Here is a 23,462-nt window from a genome sequence, read left to right as displayed (position 1 = left end):
AGCAAGGTTTGTGGGAACGCTCTGGTTCTGCAATGACCAGATACCGTGTGCGTGAATTGCACCTGTATTCTTCCTGTTCTCTCTCCCTCTCTCGCTGCCTCCCTCTCTGCCCCTCTGTCCACAAGAAGCAAATGATGCCCTTCCCTGTAGTTTTCTAGCAAAACCTTGCAGATGGCAGTTCCTAGCTGGGTGAGGACACACCTCTGCTTCTTCGCGTGCACTGCAATTATTTATGGGGCCTCATTTTTTGTCCAAAGCAAACGAAATAAAACAACAACTCACTCAGCCCAGTCAAAATGTGGTTCCAAATGCAAAAAGCACAGCAACTCGGGGGGGGGGGGATGTGTGCACTGCCCTGACTCCCAGTGCCGTTTGCCAGGTGGCACTTGTCACCATTTTCAGATCCCCACTGCCCCTCCCATGAGAGACTGCCCCTCCTCTGAAGTTCATCTAGCCCATCGTGTGGCCGGGCAGTAGAGATTGCCACCCTTCCAGGATCTGGTTGGGGTCTGCAAGGAGATGGAGGGAGTGCAGCATAAAACACACAGCCCACCGAAGGCCCAGCGGTGCCCCTGAGCCCCCCAGAAAATGCAGGGTGCTGATCCAAGTCATCATTGCTAGTGTTGATTGACTGTGTGCCATGTGCTTGACACTGTTCTAAGAGCTTCGCACAGATTAATTAATACCCACTATTACCCAAACCCTGCAAGGTGGGTACCATTATGTGCACTTTACAGATAAAGAAACTCGGGCACAGGTACGTGAAGTGACACACCCAAGACCACAGGACTAGTAAGTAGTGGAGCCAGGATAGGAGTTCAGGCAGTCCAGACACCTGGGTTCCTATTTGTAACCACTGAGTTGTACTGTTCTCAGGTGTCTGTCTAGGCAGTTTCTGGCTGTGCCACCATTCCTTACACCTTGTCACCTAAAGTCACAGCAGGTCTTGGGGAAAGGCTGGGAAGCAGTCAGTTATTGAGCACCTACTATGTGAACTTATCTGTTGCAACAGGAGATTTGTATTCGTTACTTGTCTCCTTAAGTCCCCAAAGCTGCCTCCTGAGGTGAGTGTGATATTCTCATGTTACAGATCAGGGAGTGGAGGTGCCGGAGATGAGGTCCTTGCGGCTCACGGAGACACCGTGGCTTAAAGGTCAGGAGCCTGGACTCCAGAGTCCCATTGCCTGGGTCCTGATCCCACCGCCATGGCTAATTAGCTGTGCAACCTTGGGCAAGCTAGTTAACCGCTCTGGACCTTAGTTTCCCCACCCGATACATGGACATGGTAATAGCACTCCCCTTGGAGTCTGGTGCAAGGACGAAGTGGGGTCATGAACATGAAGCACCTGCAGACAATGCCAGAAAGGGAGTAAGTACTCACGACCTGGGCTTCATCATCAGCTAGCCCTGCCCCAAGTCTGTGTCCCTGACATAGTCATGGAGGCTCATACATAGGCGTTGCTTTATATTCTTAAAGGCTTTTAACCCCTTCTCAGGTGAGCCTCCTAAACAACCAGTGTTGTGATCCAAAAAAAATATATAGTGCTTCCATTTTACAGAGGAAGAAATCAAGGCCCAGCAAGATGAGGTAACTCTCTCTACATCACACAGATATTAAGTGGCAGAGTTTGGAGCCATATTTCAAACCCAGACATCCAGAGATATCACCCATTTTTCTGGTCCTCTTGGAGGACACTGATCACGCTCTTCCAGATGCTTCTAAGCCTTATAATTCCTCAAACTGCACAGGAGCTTCAAGGTTCATCTCCACGTCCCTCCTCCCACGTGGAGCTGTTGCTGCATGTCTGGTGCTCAGGTGTGTGTCGTTCTGACGGCCACACCAGGAGGTCAGTTTCAGCATTGTGCAGTTTGAGGCCTCAGCGCGGGGGTTCTAGGGCGGGGGTGATCTGGCAGGCCCAGTATGCGAGCACTCGGAGCCGAGAGACAAAGAAGTCAGTCCCATGTGAGTCTCTAGGCTATTTTTGGTCATTTATCTCTCAATTCTTGACTCATTTGTCTCCAGAAGGATAATTTGTGTGTTGAGAATATACTAGTTGATTGCTCCAGCTCAATTTTCAAGTTCAGAGATCATTTTCAAAGAGAAAACTAAAACATAGTATTTCATTAGCTTTCCTAAATAATAAGTATAAACTTCCAAGTTCCATTTAGCAGCACGTGAAAGGATGAATTCGTGTTGTTGTTGTTTTAAGAGTACCTATTTTTTTAGTCTAGACAACATATAGATACATCTGTACCTATATTTCCCAGTCTCATCTAATGCGATGTGAAGTAGGAATCACCGTCTCCAGTTTGCAGGGAACAGGGTCCTCTTGTCTTGTGCATTCATATTCCCTTCTTCCTCTGAGCCTTGCACTAACTGTCTTCACGGTATGTCCCCATTTTACAGATAGGGAAGCTGAGGCTAATTGAGGTGGTGGAACTTGTCCAGGTCACACAGCTACTGTGAGGCAGATGAGGTCTAGAATGGAGGTCTTGGCGAGTGGAGGTAAAAACACAGTCTCCTTGTCTCTGGATCCTCCCAGACATTCAACTTCCAAGTTGCCAGGCTGGCTCCTAGCTCTGAGTCAGTCAGAGCTGAGCTCCTTTTTCTAAATAAACAGCCCTAGAAAAGTGGGGTAGCTTGGCAGTCTAACAGGTGCAGGAACTTGGAACTTGGTGTTGGCCGGCCGGAGTGTCCGTGACAGTTAACACATATCATTACCTACCGGCTGGCGGAGGGACAGAGAGACCAGTCAGGGATTCCCAGGTCTGACGCTAGTGCTGCCACTGATGCTCAGAGTGACCTTGGGCGAAGGCTGCGGGAATTCCGCTTTGGTCTTTATTCGGCTACAGGAAAGCCTCACCATGGTGACCAGGTTCATTCAAAAGGAATCCATTTGATGCGGCTGCAATTTGTAAGGGGTGGCCCATTTATTCTTCCTTAAAGTATCAGATCATCTAAACCTGGGAAATGTGGCCTTGTTTTCCCCTGTCTTTTGGGAGGTGGGGAAAATAAGGGAAAGAACAAATAATACACTCTGGCAGGGTTTGCACTTTTTTTTTTTCATTAATTGGTTTTAAAACATTTTAGACATTTAAAGAGTAAATACTATTGTTTTCTCATATTTGTAAGAGGCAGTTTTTCTACTCCAAAATGAGGCTGTGTTCAAATAGTAGTAGTAAGGGGTATTCCCAGATCCTCTCTTAGCTGATAAATGGTACCTACCCACGGGATTTGGGGGTTGTTAGAGCCACAAGCTCCCTCCAGGAAATGGCTCATCTTTTTGCAGGTGTTTCTTAAATTCAAACCAGATTTTGAGCTGTCCCAGGTGGATAAGTTTGGAGATGGTAAGGTACAAAGGGTGTTAGGATGGGACTCAGGAGACCTTGGTCATTGTGTTCGTTCCCTCGCTCTTTCATTATATTTATTGAGCACCTACTAAGGACCAAACCCCACACTCGATGCTGTCACCGGGGTCTGCTGCTTTCTGGAAGGTGACCTTGGGCAAGTCACTCCACCCACCTCACACCCTGTAAAGATGCAGGTGACAGCTCCTTCATGGGATGAGGACCCTTGTGCTGAGGGTCGTGTGTGAATTTAATGAATTGCTTCACTGTTTGATCTGCTACTTTTAACCCTTCTCAGGTCTCCTGGCCAGGGGTTCATGGAAGAGACTGGGGGTGGGAGACAGGTCTTGAGCCACATCCCTGCCAGCCATTTCCCTAGGTAACGTCCACCTTGACCCCTGGATTCAGACCTGGGGCCTCTGGCTCTCTCCCGCAGACGGCCACCTGCAGAGGCGGAGCACCTGGGCCTGAGCCTGGCTCCGTGGGGCCCTGGAAGGCTCCCAGGCTCTCCAGTCGGAGCCACTGTCTCTTCTCCCCTTGAGTGCCCTTGTCCTTGGCTGGCCCTGGACAAGTCCCGCAGCTCCCCACGCTGCTCCAGCTGGGCTGCTGCAGACGTGCACATGGACACCAGCCCGTCTTCACCTCCACAGACGTGCAGGCCGCACTGCAGGTCCCTGGTGACCCCACTGGGACGGCCGCCTGCCTCCCTGCCCTATGTCAGTGCATTAGCGCCTCCTGGAAGACAGGAAAAGGCCCTCCCCCTGATCCCAGGAGAGCCACTTTGGGGCTCAGCCATCCTCCCCTGGCAGTGCCAGGGCCAGGCCAGGGAGCCTGTGCCAGGAGCCGAGCTGGCAAGGAGCCCTGAACTCCTCGGGCTCCTACCCAGCACCTGCTGTGTGGCTGACCTGCTAAGAGTTAGCCTGGGGGGAGGGAGGGGGAAGGCAGAGGGCAGGCAGAGGGGTTGCAGTAATTACAGAAAAAGTCTGGTAAATGCTCTACTATAAATGCAGTCAACATCTAGGTCTGGGAGAGCTAGAAATGCAAGGGGTACTGTTGGATCTAAACAGATTCAGCAGGTAGAGAAGGTGAAGAGAGGAGGGGAAGAGGGAGGGCATTAGAAAAAGAAGTCTGCACAGAGGGAACCGCCTATGCAAAGGCCTCAAGGTGGGGATGTGTGTTGGAGGAAACATAAGGATTTCAAACCCAGAGCATGGAGTTCAACCAACACAGCTCTGAGTGTGTGGCCAGGCCCTGGCCTAAATTCATCCGGGAGGGTCTTTCCTGCCACACCCAGGAATTCTGCCTGGTCCTGTGGGAGGTGGGAGCATCTCAGATTACTAAGCAGAGAATTGACGTGAGATTTGTATTTTAGAAAGAGGTTCTAGGGGTGGCATGGAAAGTGGGCGGGGACGGGGCCTGGAGTCCAGAAGCTGTGGCAGGAATCCGGGTGAGAGCTGAGTGCCGGGGTGTTTCTCAGCATCTGGAAGGGTTCAGGAATCTGGAGAAGGGGCTGCGAGTAAATTAATAAAGAGACTAGACATGAAATATAAATCTGGAAGGCGTTTTGGAGAGCCAGAGGAGACCTAGCTTCAGTAACCAAGTTCTCCGAATCTCTGGACCCCTCGCTTTTTAATAACACAAATTGCCCTAAAGCAAAGCAGATATACATATCAAAGGTAAGGTTTGGTACACAGTAGGCATTGTCAGGTTGGGGGAACTGCCTTTGGCTGTCAGGCAGCAGGCAATAATAGATGCAAATCTTTAGGTTTGGGGAAATGCTTTCAGCTACTGCAGCAGGCAATATGTATCTTCAGCCTTGCTAAAGCCTCAAGGTCCACCAACCTTTTGATGAACTTCTTGCATTTATGACCTGCTGGAATTAGCCCCCAGCAGCTGAGGACAGCTGACTAAGGCAGAAGCAGTGGGGACAGGGATGGAGAGGATGCTAGAGAAACAGAGGAGGTGGAAGCAGCAGGACTTGGTGGTGAATGTGGAGGGGGTGAGGCAGGGCAGGGAGGAGAGGACATGGGGAGTCAGTGTTTTATGGGTACATATAATTGTGTTACAGATGAATGTTTAGATTGGGGGGCACTGAATATATTTTACCACACTTTTTTTAAATTGAATTTATTGGGGGAAATTTTTTTAAATGGCTCTGGTGTGTTATCAAGTGAAAAAAAGATTACACAGAATAGTATATAAGGTGTCACTCTTGAGAGAAATAGACGCGTGTGCATTTGCTGTCCATACTTACACTGTCTTCAGGAGTGGAACTGTGAAACTGATAACCAGGGTGAACCTGAGAAGGGGAATTGGAAAACTGGGTGTATCGGTCTCCTAGGGCTGCTCTAACAACGTACCACAGACCGGCTGGCTGGAAACAGCAGACATTTGTTCTCTTGTGGTTCTGGAGGCTAGACGTTCAAAATCAAGGTGTCAGCAGGGCCACACTCCCTTGAAAGCCTCTCAGGAAGGATCCTTCCTCGACTCTTCCTGCTTCCGGTAGCCTCAGACATTCCTTGGCTTGTGGTCGCATCACTCCAGGCTCTGCCTCCTTCTTCACATGGCCTTCGTCTCTCTGTGTCTCAGTCCAAATTTCCATTTCTTACAAAAACACCAGTCATATTGGATTAGGACCCACCCTAATGACCTCCTCTTAATTTGATTATATCTACAAAGACTCCATTTCAAAATAAAGTACATTTACAGGTATGTGGAAGAAGGGATGGGCTAGGATCTCAACATATCTTTTTAGGGAACATCATTCAACCCATCACACTAGGGACAGAGATGGGAGGGGATCTTACTTGACCGTTGGATTTTGTAGCATGTACATGGGATACCTATTTCCCTTACCAAGGTTTGTGTTAAAAAGTGACTCTGAGGTTTCTGCCTTGGGAGAATGTGTAACTAGGGATGCTTTTAACAAGTACAGGACAAGGACAATGCGGGAGAAGTAATCATGGGTTCAGTTTTGAAAGTGTTGAATGCAAGATGCTGTCCCAGTTGGTTGTCCATGGAAATGAGAGAGTCTGTGTCTGCTTCTCCATCCTGAGAGTTGCCAGGGAATTAAGTGCTCACCATACCGTCTAATTAGAGAGGAAGCAGAGCACAGTGGTGAGGAGTGCAGGCCTTACAGCCCACCTGCCTGGGTTCAAATCCTTGTGTGACCTTAGGCAAGTCAGTCACCTCTCCGGGCCTCAGTTTCTGTATCTGTAAAATGGGGACAATAATATGCCTACCTCATAAGGTTGTGGGAAGAATTAAGTACAGTAGTGTCTGTAAACCATCTAGCACCATGTAGCATGTAAACCAGGTAGCATGCTGTCTCTACTACTATGACACACTATTGTCTCATAGTAAATGCACATTATGTATTAGTGATTATTCCTATTCCCCGCCTCTCTGCCCCGCCCACCAAGAGCTCAGAGCCTCCTGGTTGTCAAAAACAATGGGCTCAACTTCCTGTGAGAGAGGGGAAAGCGCTGTCTTGCAGAGGGAAGGTGGACAGCCTCGGGGATATGCTCTGTAGCCCGGCCGAGGTCAGGCGTGTTTTGCCTCTTCTTCCACTGCCATGAGTCAGCCTCAGGGATGCAGGGAGATCAACCAGCGCTGACTGGCTGGGGACCACTGACCCCACACCAGTGACTCAGAGTTCTTCTGGATGACTCAAGTGTTCTGTTTTCTCTGAAGTAGACAGCAAATATGGCCCCTGATTGGGTCAAGTGAGCAGAGGTTAGGGGGCATAGAATATTCCAGAAGAAACCGTCACAGCCTGGACTTAATCTCAGACAGTTGGCCTCCTTCTCTCTTTAGGGCGGGCACAGAAATAAGTTTCCTTGGCCACGGGGCCTACTACAGAGCCTGGCACATAGTTGGGCCCAATAAATATTTGTTGAATGAATGATGCAAAGGGTTATTACTAAGTGTGTTGGTGATCATGTAAGTAAACAGAGTAAGACTTTTCCTGGACTAATTCAGATGTAAAAAGGCTTCAACATGGAGACAGGCAGGTAAGATTCAGGCATGGGACTCTGAAGAAAGGTCTTCACTAAAGAGGCCTTTGGGGGAAATGCTGGTAAACAGGTGGCCTTTGAAATTATGAGTGTGGGTGAGATTGCCTGGGGAGGGACTGATGAAGAGGTCATCATGAGGCTAAGGAAGAGGGGCCCAGGTCAGAGAAAAGCCCGAGGAAAGTGAGGTAGCAGAAAGCTGGAGGGATCACAGAATCCCAGACTGCCACGCCAACGGAAGAGATGCCAACAGAAAGGAGGCCCTGGACTTGGCAGTGAGGGAGCCGTCAGCGCCCTTTACAGCAGCAGTTCCCACAGCTTGCTGTGGGTGGGAACCAGATTGCAGGCGACAGACAGTTTGCCAACACTTGGAATTTGTTCTGAGCTTCCGAAGTGTTAAAAGCAAAACAGAAACACATTGGATGCTTACAGCAACACAGAGAACTACATCTTAAATGGCATTCGGGGCTCAGTTCCAAATCAGGGCTTCCGATTGAGGCTGGCAGGTTGAGCATATGTCATTTGCCATATGGGATTTGCTTCCAGAGGAGTGGGGATTGAGGAGGGGAGGACTCTTGAGTCTGTTAAATTTCTGCCCAGGGTGTTTATTTACTCATCTGCCAGCAACCTCCTAAACTCTAATTAAAAATATTACTTATGCCCGGCTGATGTGGCTCAGTGGTTGAGCATCGACCTATAAACCACAGTTCTGTTCCCAATTGGGGCACATGCCCAGGCTGTGGGTTTGATCCCCAGCAGAGAGCATGCAGGAGGCAGCCGACCAATGATTATCTCATCATTGATGTTTCCATCTCTCCCTATCTCTCCCTCCCTTCCTCTCTGAAATCAATAAAATTAGTTGCACAGGAACATTATCTTCCCTTAGCAATTAGCCAGCAACCAGTACTTAGTACAAAGCCATGTGCTCAGTATAAAGCACTTGGTTCAAGCCCTTGGCTTAGGCAGTGGTTCTCAACCTTCCTAGTGCCGCGACCCTTTAATACAGTTCCTCATGTTGTGGTGACCCCCAATTTCATTGTTATAAATTGAACATAATTAAAGCATAGTGATTAATCACAAAAATAATATGTAATTATATATGTGTTTTCCGATGGTCTAAGCCATGTGCTCAGTATAAAGCACTTGGTTCAAGCCCTGACAAAGGGGCTTAGGGTAACAGGGAAAGCATGAGTCCCATCCTTCAAAAAGTTTTTGTCATCACAAGTGAACTTACCTCCATCAGGTCATTAAACCGCCCTATAAAAGGTTAAGGACCATCAGCCTGGGTGATCACCAAAGTCCTTCCTTGCTCTGAAGATTATTCCATTGTGTGGTCTGATGTCAGATATGCAAATGCAATGCCACTTTTACCTGTGGGGGAAACTGAGGCATGTAGATGGAAAAGGAAATAAGTGGAGCTTCGGTCCATGCCTTCTCCTGTATCTTACAAGATGATACCGGGAACAAATCCTGTATCTTACAAGATGATACCAGGAACGAATAGTTGAGAGAATGCGTGGACCAGAACTGTCCTGGGTGCATCTCACTCCGAACTTTATTTTCCATTTCCTGGGGCTCCAGGAGGTTAGGGGGCCTGCATGTGGTCACATGGAGAATGTGCCCGGTCTGCATGTGGTCACAGTCTGTCTGACTCTACAGCCCAAGGTCTCTTTACTAACAGAGTAGCTCCAATCAAAGAATCAGCATTGGAAATGTGAAGGTCACTTCTGAACAAGGTCCACAGGTTCATCTTGAAAGACTCAGCCCACAGCCTGAGGTGGTCTGAGGACGTCAGATCATGGCAGCCCTTGTGTCAGTCTAGCATTCTCACCATTGTCCAGTGGCCAAGATCCCTGCCAAGACTTAACATAGAAATATTCTAAGATGTGAAAAGGGCTCAAGCTCCCTAGTAATCCTGGGACTGCTATCAGAACCACACCCAAGATGCATTTCAAACCCATTAGACTGAAGTCTGACATCAGAGTTGAGCAAAGATAGAGAATAGTGGGGACTCTCCAACATCACTGGAGGGGATTCCGAATCCTCTTCCAAGTAAACTTGAAAACACCCAATTGTATTCGCAGGCCTGTGCCCTGGAAAAACTCTTCCTTATGGAAATAAAGAGACACGTACCAAGATGTTCATAGATGCAGTATTTGTAATAGCAAACCAAATAAAAAGAAAAAGGAGAGAAGCTGTCTGTATACAGGAGAATGGATAAATAAATTATGGTATGTTCATACTTGGAATACCAAGTAACAATGAAAATAATTGAACTAGATCTACATGCCATTACACAGCTAAATCCCAGAAACATAATATTGTGCAGGAAAAAAAGCAGGTTGAGGCAGGATTTGTGTAATATGCCAACATTTACATGCAAGACAGTCCATGTATTATTAGGAATCCATAAAAGTAGTAAAAAGTGTAAAGCGTGCCTAGGGATGATAAAGGTCAAGTTCAGGCGAGATGGTAATCTCAAGAAGGTAGAAGGGATAATGGAGTCAGGAAGGATGCACAGAGGCCTTTACACCTGTAACGCTTTTTTTTTTCCAGGTGAGTTGAGTGCCGAGCATGTCGGTGGTCACTGTTTTACTCTATATTTTATGTGTGCCTCAAATAATTCATAAACAATAAAAGTTATTTAGTTGGGCCCTGACTGGTTTGGCTCAGTGGATGGAGCATCGGCCTGCGAACTGAAGGGTCCCAGGTTCGATTCCGGTCAAGGGCATGTACCTTGGTTTCGGGCACATCCCCGGTGGGGGTGTGCAGGAGGCAGCTGATCGATGTTTCTCTCTCATCGATGTGTCTAACTCTCTATCCCTCTCCCTTCCTCTCTGTAAAAAAATCAATAAAAATATTTTTTTTATAAAAAGTTATTTAGTTGGCGTTGGCAACAGCACATTCAGAAGTCCAGTTCCGGGATATTAATAAGCATTATTTAAATAATTGTTAAGTGGTTCAATAAATGTGGGAAACACTGGCTTAAATAAAATTAATTAGGCTTTTTAAAAAATTAGTGCTTTTAACATCCTGTGTTTCTTGTAAATCCCAAAGAGAATGTTATCCTGTTGAAATCTTTTATCAGAGATCAGGAGGCAGCAAACTATAACTGCCTGCTACCTATCTTTGTAAAGAAAGTTGTCTGAGTAAATAGCCACGCCCATTTGGTTAGTATTGTTTATGGCTGCTTTTCACACTACAGGGGCAGAGTTGAGTATGACAGAAACTGTATGGCCACAAAGCCTAAAATATTTACTATTTGGCCCTTTGCGGAAAAAAATTTGCGGACCTGTTATAGGGCATTTATGAGGCTGATGTTCCTGGGAATGTATTTGGGGATTATCACATGAGAACTTGGCCCTTGCACCTCAGGAACTGTATGTTTATTTGTGAAAAGTGTTATAAAGAACACCATCAGTTCTTTCTGGAATTCCTTGCAAGATGATGTGTGTATGTGTTCATCTTTGAATCTCCAGCACCTAGCACAATAGCCAGCAGATACTTAGCGATTCCTGTGTGCTTCACTGAATTGATTTCAATTTAAAACCCATTTGTGAAATGGATTAACTAGGATATGGATTCGTTGGCTATAACAGACATGCAGAATACCTGTGGCATGGATAAGGTAGGAGTTTAAAATACCCCCTCATGTAACAGTCCAGGTATAAGCAGTCCTGGGCTGTTATGGAACTCCAGGTCAGGGACCCAGGGACCTGACCCTTGTTGCTCTGCCATCCCTCAAGTGACACCTTCCTCTGTGTGGCCCAATATGGCTGACCCCACCCACCGGGACCACATCTATCTAGTGAGAAGAGGGAAAGTAGAAGGATATGCATGCTCCAGAGACTGCATACATAATTTCCCCTCACTCCCTATTGGTCAGCACTTAATCATGTAGTCATGTCTAGCTGCAAGGGAACCTGGGAAATGTAGTCTTTACCTAGGCAGCCATGTACCCAGCTAAAATTCAGGTCCTACAATACATAAAGGAGATAAAGGATTCTGGAGGACAACCACCAGTCTCTGCTAAAAAGGGATATACATTAAGGGCTTGTCAAAATCAGGGTGACCCCTTTTTCTAAGGAAAGGCCTTATTTTCAACTCTTGAAATAAGCCATGATGCCGAATCCAGAGATAGGTAACACTGCTTCATTATTTCTACTCAAAATAACATGACAACAGTCAAACATGAGTACACCTAATTTCAGTCTCCTGGGTGTTTGCAGCCCTTGCATTTGAAATAAATCTTTTTTTCCCCACATATTTGAACAGACCCAGAATTCTATTGTGGGGGAAGGCAAACACAGTAGGTTTTGCCACTAATGGGGCATATATATACACACAAGCCTAAGCGACCGTTATGACCGGACGACCAGACAACTGGCTGGTAGCTATGATGCGCACCACAGCCAACTTCCTGCGGTTCCTTCCCACCCCCCACCACCAGCCCACCACCCCCACCCCAGCCAGCTGCCCCGATCAGGACTGGGCAAGATGGCCCGATCAGCCCTGATCGCCGGCCAGGCTGAGGTACCCCACCCATGCATGAATTTGTGCACCAGGCCTCCAGTTTACTGATAAGGAAAAGAAAGGTTCCAGGCCCATTAGGATCTCACACAAAGCACAAACAATTGGCCAGGAAGAGGATGTGGAATCACCTTTTGTTCACTTTATCTGAGGCCGGTTTAATGAGCTGGCTCTTTTTTGTACTTTAGTGGTGGCATGAAACAGCAAGTGGGCACAATCTTCGGACAAACATTTCTCCTAGGAACTTTGCAAGCATTACATGTTCCATTTACTGCGATAGTATAATTTTTTTTCTTAGAAAGCTGCATGGAGATCTTGGTGTAATTTGCTTCGATACAAAAGTCTCAATTTGTTCATCTTTTTTATACACCAAAGAAAGGGAAAAACATCAATTGGGGAACTTGAAGCCTGTGCGAGGGAATTTGGCTTTTTGGGGGAAATATGCTGAGAGAGAGGGGGGTCAGGGGGCCCTGTATCCAAGTCAGGCCCACAATAAGCCATTTCACGATTCATTTCTGAAGGCACCATTTTATTGTCACGCTTACAGAATCCTGTAATGGGAACTGCTTCATATATAAAAGATGATGCAAAAAATTTTTATTACCCTCCACTAGGGTTTCTCAACCTCAGCACTATTGGCATTGGGGTGGAATAATTCTTTGGAGGGAGGGCTTTCCTGTACATTGTAGAATATTTAGTAGCATCTCCCTCGTTGTGACAACCAAAAGTGTCTCCAGACATTGGCAAATGTCCCTGGGTGACAAAATCACCCCTGGTTGAGAATCACTGCCCTGCACAAACCTAAGGGTATCCACAAAGAGACTTGCTAAGTGACTCAAAGACACGGATTCTGCTCCGAAATGCATCTGTGGCCCCTCCGATTGGTTACCCCTTCCCAGGCTTCCAGTTTCCTGGTCTGAAGGTCAGGAGTTGAGCTGAGTGCTTTCTTTCAGCTCCAACTGTCTGGGATTCTGAGTCCAAAGCTGCTCTATGGCACTTGTCTCTCGAGAACAACTTGAAGGAAAGCAGGATGCAGAGGAGAGGATGTGGAGTGAGGGGCACACCGTGCGTGCAGGCAGGAAGGCGGTGGGGAAAGGTGCCCGTGGAGTGGGTGGCAGGCCTTGTTGGCTGGAATGGTGGGAAAAAAGAGTTGGTTGAGAGATGAGGAACTTTCCAGGGGGGCAATTGCAAGTGGGCCTTGAGTTTGAAGACCGTGGTTGGGAATATATATTTGTTTGGCACCCAGTGCAGTTCCTGGCATCTAGTACTCACCCAGGCAGCGGTTGAATAGAATCTCTGTGACCATGGAGGACTTTGGTGGCACAAAGAGGCTGTGGAGTGGGTGGTAAGAGCAGGGGTTCAGGTTCAGATCTCAGTTCTATTGCTTGCAGGCTGTGCGACCTGGAACACATTTCTGAGCCTCTCTGTGCTGCAGTTTCCTCTTCTGAAAGATGAGGATAACTTTTCTAGGATCAGAGTAAGGATTAGATAATATTATATACGTGAATGAGTGTCAGTGTGTATGTGTGTGTGTGCGTGTATTATATATAGATATATTCTAATTAAACATATACTAGAGGCCCGGTGCATGAAATCTGTGCACAGGTGGGGTCCCTAGGCCTGGCTGGCGATCAGGGCCAATCGGGGCCAGGCCGATCAGGGCTGGGCCAGAGAGGAGGCAATGGTCACCGGGCCGGGAGCAGAAGGAACGGACGCCAGATGCGACCACCACCATTTTCGGCGCCCCACCACCACACGGTTCCCTGCCTCCCCCCCTCCTTCCCTCGCCGCTGTGCCACCACCGCGGTGGGCAGGCGGCGGGCCAGTTGGGGCCTGCCAGCCGGGGAGAGGGTTAGGGCACAGGAGGTTGGCCACACTGGGGATCAAGCCCACAACCCAGGCATGTGCCCTGACCGGGAATCGATGTGACCTTCTGGTTCATAGGTTAATGCTCAACCACTGAGCCAAGCTAGCCAGGCACTGCTGTCCCATTTTATAGATGCGAACGTGGAAGCCTAGAGAGAGCTGGGGCTCCTTGCCCGAGGTATGACTGCAAGGGAATGTGCTGGGTTGGCTTACGCTTCCACATGAGCAGTTCTTCCCGCCGCCCTTCAGTGAGTGTCTGAGCCCAGGTAAAGGAAGCCAGCATTGCTGTCTGCTCCGGGATTTCATCAATCTCTCCCGTCAGCCCCCAGAGGTAGGAGAGGCTGGCAACTTGATCCTTAATTACTGTTTTGCGTGAGTGTTGTGCTCTCATTTTTCTCCCCTAGGCATCTGCATTTTCAATTACATGGTCACCTGTGTAGTCCAACAGCTTGCTTCATATCCTTCTCCGTGACAGCCTGGGAGGGCTGGGCCCGCGTCGGGCTCTCGTGCTGCTGGGCCAGTGCCCGGCCTGTAGCTGGCGCTGAATGGATCATGGCACTTTCCTGCGCCTCTGAGCTTCTCTGGGCAGAAACCTCATCCCCTTGGCCTCTGTGTGTCCCCAGTGTGTGCCACATGGCAGCAATTCGATAATGTTGGGTTCTGTGGGGCTGGGACCCTGAGGAGTCTTATTTAATTAAGCCTGGACTTTGAGATGACACAGGTCTGGATTGAAATGGAAGGAGAAGGAGCCCAGCGATTTTAGGGCAAGATTACTTAGCCCCTCTTGGGCTCTGTTTCCTCACCTGTGAAATGGGGATGCTGAAACCGGCCTTTTGGGATTCCCGTAAAGGTTTAAGCAAGATGGGAGCATGGGCTTAGGAGTCAGGCTGTCTGGATTGAATGCCAGCCCCAACCCCTGCGGATTGTGTGACCTTGGGCAAGTGGGGTGACCTCCATGCCTCAGGTTTTCATCTGTGAAATGAAGAGAACAGGGCCCAATGCATGGGGTTATTTGGAGGATGAGATGGGCTGTTACATGGGAAATGCTTAGCACATGGAAAGCTATTGATAAGTGCCAGGTATTATTATTATTATTATTATTATTATTATTATTAACTATAGTGTGTTCGGGAAACTGTAAATACTTCTATGTCTCCGATTATCGCTAACATCTTTACTCTGTTCGAAGGCAGCCAATCTGCTCACTAGTCTTGGTGCTGGGGTTCTTGTTCCAGCATCTAGAAGGTTCAGCAATCTGGAGAAGGGGCTGTGCATAACTTAAATAAGAATCTGAAAGGCATTTGAGGGTCAGAGGAGCCTCTCTTAAGAAACTAAGATCTCCTCCTCTCAGGACCCATGCTTTTTATTAACACAAATTGTCCTGAGGCAAGGCAGAGATAGACACTTCAAAGGGTCAGGTTTCATTTACAGAGTCCATTGTCAGATTTGGGGGAATCGCCTACGGCTGTTCAGGTGTTTGGCCGGTAGGAGGCAATAACATGTAGATTAAGATGCCCTGAGCTGTCTGGCAGCAAGTAATGATTTTAATGCATCCTTTTCAGGTTTGGGGAAATGCCCTTGCCACTCCAGATGATTCAGCACTTGCTGTCATGCTGGAATTGGCTTCCAGCACCTTGGGAAACCAACTCGTGGGTCATGAGGGCCCAGGCAGCCGAGGGGAGCTGTGTCCCTTCAGAGTCATCCCAGTAACAGCCAGACCCCTCAGCCCACATCCCGCGGTGGGTGTGGGCTCCGCCTCTTCCTTGTGACCAGGGCCAAGCAGCCGCTCCCGTCCCACAGCCCCGGAAGCCTCAGCCTGCTGGGGTCTTGGAAGTTGCTCTGTTCCAGGTCACCAGCCTGCGTGTGAGACCCAGATGAATAAGAACAGAAACACAGGGAAAGGGAGGTGCAAGCCATGGGAGCAACAGCAGGTCTGTCTCAAGGGCCAGCAGGGACCACAGTGAGGGCTGGGCTCAGAGGGCCAGGCCCCAGAACTGCTTAGGGGCAAGAAAGACCTGCTCAGGGACCTGCGGTTTCTGTGGCTGGAGGCCGGGCGGAGGGAGGGACTTCCAGATGGCCTGATTGCATCCCTGGGAAGAGGCCCTACAATTAGAAAATGATGGCGTCATGGTAAGTATGCATTTCGCGTATTGGGCAGTTATTATCACACTCTGTGCGGGGTGGTTCAGATGTACTATCTGCTTTAATCCCCGTCACAGATTCAGGCAGTCAGCACTACTGTTGCCATCCCTGTTTCGCAGATGGAGAAACAAACAGAGGCTTAGAGAGGTTAAGCTACCTGCCGAGGTAGCGAGGAAGAGGCCAAGCGGGGTGTGAACTCTGGGTGCACAGGCTCTGGTGGCAGAGCTCAGGCCTGAGCCTCGCTTGCCAATAGGACAAGAATAACAACAACAACACATAATGAACATGCAGTAAAGGGCAACTTTTTAAATTATTATTATTGCTGATGAGGAAGGTCATGATGTGGGAACTGTTTAGAACTTTTGTGGTACAGGCCCAGAGTCATGCGTGAGGAATCCCTCTGAAGCCCAGAAATCGCCAGCACCTCCCTGAGAGCTGGGCTTACAGAGGGACAGACTCCGGAGCCAGGCCACCCAGGTTCAAATCCTGACTCCTACTTATTAGCTATGTGACCATGAGCAAGCTCATTAACCCCTCTGTCCCTTTTTCCTTATCTGTACAATAGGTTAATAATAATAATAACCCTTCCTCATAGGGTTATCATGGGAGTTAAACAAGTTAATATTTGTAAAAAGCTTATAATATGCCTGCTACATGGTGGGTACTAAGTATCTATATATATAAAAGGCTAATATGCAAAGTGTCCCCTCGGGAGTTCGAACGGGAGACCAGGAGTTCGATCACTCACTATGATGTGTGTTGACCACCAGGGGGCGGTGCGGAACAAAGGAAGGCTGACAGCCAGGGAAAGAAGGCCCCGTCCAGCAGCCAGAAGACCCCAATCAGCCCTGATCGCAGGCCAGGCCTAGGGACCCTACCCGTGCATGCATTTCGTGCACTGGGCCTCTAGTCTGTTACATAAGTAAAAGGTGGAATGTTCGTGTTTTCGTTTTACACATGAGAAAAGTAAGTGAGATTAAGTCACGGGCACAGTGCTTCCCGGTTAGCGAGGACAGAGCCAAGTGGTGAAGCCAGGCAGTCTGGTTTCTGAGCCTGCACCCCCCGCCCCCCCTGCAACCTCTGACATCACTAGTGTGCTTGCAAAACCCTTCTGAGCGACGGGGTTTCCCCATTGGGAAAGAACTGCCTTTCTCCTGGCGGGATTTGTTAGATACGATGCCTAATTTAAGATCTTAAGAAGCACTTTTACTATAATGTTCTTTAGTCTCTGTGTCTCCTATTTGCTTCTTCCAAATAGAGTATATTCTCCCCAAACAGTCTGCCTCTTGCTTTGTCATTTATAGTAACGATTATGATATGAAATCTCTAACATTTCACGAGAGCTGCGTGCTAAGCTCTGTAACCCTCCTAAGCACTGTACATGGATTATCTCATTTAATCCGCACCCAACATCTGAGGAGGAAGGTTTTATGACTACGCTCGGTTTACAGATGAGAACACAGAACAGCAAAGAGGTTAAGTAACTTGCCCCAAGATCACAGAGCCGCTAACGAGCAGAGCTGGGAACCAGAGAGCGTGCTCGTAACTTCTCTGCTGGCTTTAAAAATTAATAAAGGAGTAAAATGTGCCTGAAGCCCCCCCCCCCAGCCCCAGCTTGCATTTGTCCCTCGGAGTGCACGAGAGAGCAGCGGGAGGCATGAACGCATCAGCTGCCACCTCCTCGCCAGCTCCCGTGCTGTGCTCAGGCCTGCAGGCCCCTCGGAGCGAGTCCTTCTGAAGTCACGTTCCTGAAGTGGTGGCAGCTATGGAGCCGATCTCTTGGGGCCGTGGCCCTTGAGAAATGAGAGAAATGGACCGCCTCAGTAGCTGACCTCGTACTTAAATTGATCAGATTTTTATGGCATCACTGAAAGTCACTCAAAGGGAAAACCGCAGAGCTGATCACCTTCTGATGAAGCTCCAGGTGACTGGCTTAATAGATTCCTGCGTAAGTCAGTCCTGCACTTAGGAGGCGCGCCCATTTGTCCAGCCACGGGGGACCCGTCGGGCTTCCACAGCAGGTCCCTCGGAGACTTTCCAGAGCCGGTCAGGGGAGCTCCGAGGCGTGTTTCCGGGAAGGCTGCAGGAATTAAGATCCTGCGGAGTTCCATTTCCTAACAAACCCCACTGAACAGAGAGGAGTGTTTTATGGAAAATGTTTCTTACCTGCTTGTTTGTTTGCCGGCCTTGGCTGGTAAAATTCATTGCCCAGAACCATGACTTAGTTTGTGTGGCCGAGGGATCCTTGATAACCAGGTGTTTCCTGAGGCCTCAGGAATGAGTTGTGTGTGGCTCATGCATCAGTTACTAACATGTGCTTCCAGCATGCACGATAGGCACTGGGGGCGGCTGACGAGGGAGGAATGAAACTGGCCTGGAGACGGGACGTAAAGGAGAGCAGCTTGCCCTGGCCAGTTTGGCTCAGTAATTAGAGCGTCGGCCTGCAGACCAAAGGGTTGTGGGTTCGATTCCCAGTCAAGGGCATGTACCGCAGTTGCGGGCTCCATCCCCAGCCCTGTCGGGATGTGAACAGGAGGCAACCAATCGATGTGTCTCTCACACATCAATGTTTCTCTCTCCCCCTGCCTCCTCCTTCCTCTCCATTTTCTCTAAGAAAATAAAAATAAATCAATGGAAAAAAATATCCTCAGGTGAGGATTAAAAATAAGAATAAAAAATAAGTTAAAAGGGAGAGGAGCTCTGGCCAGTGTTGCTAAGTGTTTAGAGTGTCGGCCCACGCACCAAAGGGTCTTGGGTTTGATTCCTGGTCAAGGGCATGTGCCTGGGTTGCGGATTCAATCCCCAGCCCTGGTCAGGTGTGTGCAGGAGGTAACCAATCAATGTGTCTCTCCTCTCCTCTCTCTCTCTCTCTCTCTCTCTCTCTCTCTCTCTCTCTCCATCCCTCCCTCCCTTCCACTCTCTTTTAAAAAATCAATGGGAAAAATATCCTCAGGTGAGGATTAAAAGGAAAAGAAGGAAAAAATGAGAGGAGCATACCACCCTTTCCATACAGAGAAGGCCTCCTTTGGACATGACACTCAAGCTCATACTTGAGGGATGAGAAGGAACCAGCCCTGCAAAGAGCTAAGGGAAGGGCATTCCAAGGAGAGGGAACAGCAGGAGCAAAGTCCTCAGAGCAGGAAAGAAGGAGGACGGGGAGGGTTGGAGAGCAGGGCAGGACCCTAAAGGCTGGAGTGGATTCTCATTACACGGGAAGGCATTGAAAGGTTTTAGGCAGGGCACAGCATGGTCCTATTTACATTTTAAGTTCACTCTTCCCTTGTGTGAAAAACCGGTTTGGAAGGGAGAAGAGTGAGAGCAGGGAGACCAGTTAGGAGGCTACTGCAATTCTAGGTGTTTGGAACCAGGGTCTGGTCAGTGGGGGTGGAGAGAAGCGATGGATTGGGAATTGGGGGTTTGGGTGACACAATCAACAGCAAATGGAATGAATGTGGGCATGAGAGGAGGTTCTCACCTGAGCACCTGGGTGGACAGGGGTGCCATGTATGGAGATAGGATGACGGGCAGGCAAGTTCAGAGGGTGGGAGGCGGACGAGTTAATAAGTTCCATTTTGGACATACTAAATTCGAGGGTCTGGGAGACATTGAGGGGAGGCACTCTTGTAGGCAGTTGCATTTGGGGGCACGCCAGCACCGTGGAGAAGTGCCTGGTCCCGCTGAGAGGGGTCAGGCTGTTTTGCCTGTTCAGCTGGTGAAATGCCAACTCCTTGCTTACCAGCTCTGTGACTTGGGAAATTTCCTCATCTCTGGAATGGGGCTTCTAACCGCACCCACCTCATGGGGCTTGTTGTAAAAATCGTATGAATTTATACATGGGAAGAGCTTAGATTTCAATAGTAGGTATTCAATAAACGTCAGCTTCCTATAACAAGGATTTTTATCATCATCATCATTAACTACAGTAATTTTCTTGCCGTTTGTCTCTTCCTAATTAAAATCAAGGACCTCTCTAGCTGGTAAACACTGCTGATGTTCTTGGAATTATCTGGGGCTCGGTGAACACAGGGTAGGGCCTGTGTCTCCCTCCTCCTAGCCCCATGCATGGTGCCCACACGCAGTAGGTGCTCGGTGATATTTATCCAGTCAAATGGAATTTAGCTCGACTCCAGGGGGGGGAAATGCTTATTTGAGAGAATCAGTCAAGCACTGAGGATAGCAGACAGGAAAGAGGAAATTGCAAACTCAGTGACAATGACGATTCACAGCGTCTTTGCTCCCAGAAAAAGGCTCTGATTTCACAAAGCGCCCTCTTCCCGAATTAGACAGTGGTCTGGGAGAAGAAGACTTCTCCTTACAACGACTCAAACCTGATACCTCCCGGAGAGTTGCGTGTGAAGCATATGCAGACCCCTCCTCTTCCCCACCCCCCAAAGCCGCAGTGACGTATGCCCCAGTACCTCCCCTGTTGCTCTCACCCTCTTCTCTCCTGTCCATTTGGCTTGAGGCTTCTTCCTTGACCATTTTTTTAAAAATATTTTTTATTGATATTAGAGAGGAAGGGAGAGGGAGAGAGAGAGAGAAACATCAATGATGAGAGAGAATCATTGATCGGCTGCCTCCTGCACACCCCACACTGGATCAAGCCCAAAAACCAGGCATGTGCCCTGGCTGGGAATCGAACCGGTAACCTCCTAGTTCATAGGTCAACGCTCAACCACTGAGCCATGGTGGCCGGGCCTCCTTAACCATTTTTAGGAAACATCGGTCCTTTAGATGAAGCCTCCTTCACAAAGGTGTTCCCTCTTTCCCTAGAGATGGGTGCCGTCCTCTCTACAGTGGGATCCATGGACTCCCCTCCTGTTCTTTTAGGGTCATGGCAAATGGCTCTGCCCATTCCCAGACAAAACAGTTCAATTTCAGATAAACAGTGAATAATGTCTTAGTGTCAGTTTGTCCCATGCAATATTTGCTAAAGTAATTTTTATTGGCTAAATCTGAAGCCCTAGCAATGAGTCCCAAGTCCAAAGCCCCATAAACTGGGCCCTATGGCACGGCCCCATTCTGTGCCCCAGAAGTTCGAACTTGGATGCTGATGCCATGGTCTAAGGCCAGGCCTGAAGTCCTTCATCTCTCCCCAACCTGGGGGGGGAGGGGGGGGCTCAGGCTTCCCTGCAGAGTTTCCGGCAGCATTGAGGTGATCTTTCATCTTGGCGTCCAGGATCCTGGTCAACTATGGTCCCCTAAAAACCTTTCTTAGTTCTTCCCTGCGCCTTGGAGCCTGAGTTGACACAGTTCCTGAAGCATGTATACAGACTAGACCCCCTATCAACCCCAAGCTCAGGGTCCTCTGGAATCTTCGCTGCATCAGCTCCCCCTGGTGGCCAGAAGCAAAATTCTAGTGTCACCTATTGAGAGCCTAACATATCCTACCTACCGCAGGGTTCCTATTTCAGGAGAGCCTTGGGCCAAGGCTCCTGTCAGCAGAGATGAACAATATATCAGGCACCCAAGGAAGGGTCACATATACACCCACCCCACCCATTTCCTGAGGCTCCCTGTGGCTCACCCCTCTGGTGTTCTCCCCAGAACCTAGCCTTACTGCTGAGCAGGAGTCTGAGTACCATAAACAATGCCCCCTCTCATTTCTTTCATTTTAAGGATAAAAAAGGAGATAATCCCCTCACAAACTTAATCCTTCCTATACCACCCTGTGGGTTAGTTAGAAGCAGGAATGGAACCAGGAATGCTGAAAGCCTGCCTCCTTTCCTCCATGTCCACCCTCTGGATTGGCATGAGGAGGGGGTCTGGGACAGCGCTGACTGCGGCTGATGAAAGTGTGTGGTCCGCCAGCCTCAGGGCCATCACCTGAGAAATGGGCACCTGCGTGTGGAGAAGACAGAACCCACGACGCCTGCTCCATCCCAGCAGCCACAGCCTTCCCTCGGCCCCTTGTCACGTCTCTTTGTCACTGGCAGCTTCTTCATCCATTCAGCTAGTTCATTTAGCACTGACATGGCTCTTACCTGTCGGGGTGGCTCCCTACAAATCCATCCTCTACTCTCTCCCAGAGTTGGCCTTCCAACCATACCAGTGCCCTGCCAGCTTCAAAATGTTCAATGGCACTTCAGGGTAAAGTTTGGAGCCTTGAGAATCAAGTCAAGTTCCCCCGTAATCTAACCCCACCCTCAGCTCGGGCACTCTGCCTGCAAGTTTAGACCCCAGAAACACTCGGATCTTCATACCCTCACTTCACCTGCCGTGTCTTGTTGCCACACTTTTGCTCATACGAGCTCAGAGTTCTTCTGCTTTCTTTTCTCCTATCACTTCCTTATTTAAGACACAGCTCAGGGGTCACCTCCTCCAGGCAGCCTTGCTGTATCCCCGAGGCTCGATTCGGTGCATGTCTCCGATCCCTCAAGCACTGCATTTACCACATGCGGTTTCATGGCCAGTGCCTGTACCCTCTCCCCTTCCAGGCAGTGGCCCCAGAGTGGGGACAATGACATGTCTTCAGCCCCTACAGCAGAGCTTGTCACACACAGGTGCTCAATAAATGCTTGCAGATTTGATTCAGTCGGTGATTGATCAGTTCACGGTGGGAAGGAAGTGACATCCCGTACAAGCAGAGTTTGCATCACCTTCTGGAATCCATTGATTTTTCTCCCCACCTTCCCTAACCTCTCGCTCGCTGCGCCCGGCTGTCTGGGTTCGTTTCCGGGGCACCTGACTATCTGTGATCGCATCCCACCTTCCCAGTTCTCTGCCCTGCTTCTCCTCTGAATGTAGAGAATCCACCTGTCCTGTGTCCATTCAGCTCACATTTTTAACAGCTCCATGTGCTGTGCTCTGTCTGGCACTGGGATGCAGACCCACTAGACAGGGTCCCTGCTCTCACCGCAGTCCCCAGCCTGGAGGGGAAGGCAAACGAGGGAAGGGGCAAATAGCCTGTGCCATGGTGGGAAGACAGGGGGACACAGTAGACACCCAGGCGGGCTCTCCAGGCTGCCGTGGTTCACATCCCAGCACCTCTGCCTGCTGGCTGTGTGGCCTTGGGCAAGTCCTTTATCTGTGTTTCCCCGTGGTTAAAAGAGGGGTAAAGAGCTAGCCAGTTTGGCTCAGTGGAGAGAGCATCGGCCTGAGGACCAAAGGGTCTTAGGTTCAATTCCAGTCAAGGGCACATACCTCAGTTGGGTTGCAGACTTCTCCCCCTCTCCCCCCAGGGCCCTGGTCAGGGGCACGCGCAGGAGGCAACCAATCGATGTGTTTCTCTCACATCAATATTTCTCTCTGTCTTTCCTTCTCTCTTCCACTCTCTCTAAAAATCAGTGGGAAAATATCCTCGGGTGAGGATTTTTTTTTAAAAGAGGGTTTAAAATAGTATTTACCTCTTGGGGTTGAGTGGGGATTAAATGAATTAATTCATGTGAAGAGTTTAGCATAGTGCCTACCCCCAGTAAACATTCAGTAAATAGTAGCCAAGAGTATACTTTGCTCCGTGGGCATAGGAACACAGAGGACAGGACAGATCCACAGCAGTTTACAAAGGACAAAGGGTCAAGACGTCCACATTCTAACTAAAGCCCAGGAATGGGCAACGGACAT

At 49.0% G+C, this 23,462-nt stretch overlaps 1 protein-coding gene across 2 annotated transcripts in view; it reads left to right on the top strand.

Annotated features, from left to right (window-relative positions):
* Nucleotides 1-23,462, top strand: part of BTBD11 (BTB domain containing 11) — a 66,818-nt gene that overhangs the window by 817 nt on the left and 42,539 nt on the right. The gene's annotated exons all lie outside the window — the stretch shown is intronic.

Source organism: Myotis lucifugus, unplaced genomic scaffold (genome assembly GCF_000147115.1).
Source record: "Myotis lucifugus unplaced genomic scaffold, Myoluc2.0 scaffold_103, whole genome shotgun sequence".
NCBI classification, from domain to species: Eukaryota; Metazoa; Chordata; class Mammalia; order Chiroptera; family Vespertilionidae; genus Myotis; species Myotis lucifugus.
The sequence above is the reverse complement of the archived record's forward strand: the minus strand, read 5'-3'. Positions and strand labels throughout refer to the sequence as shown.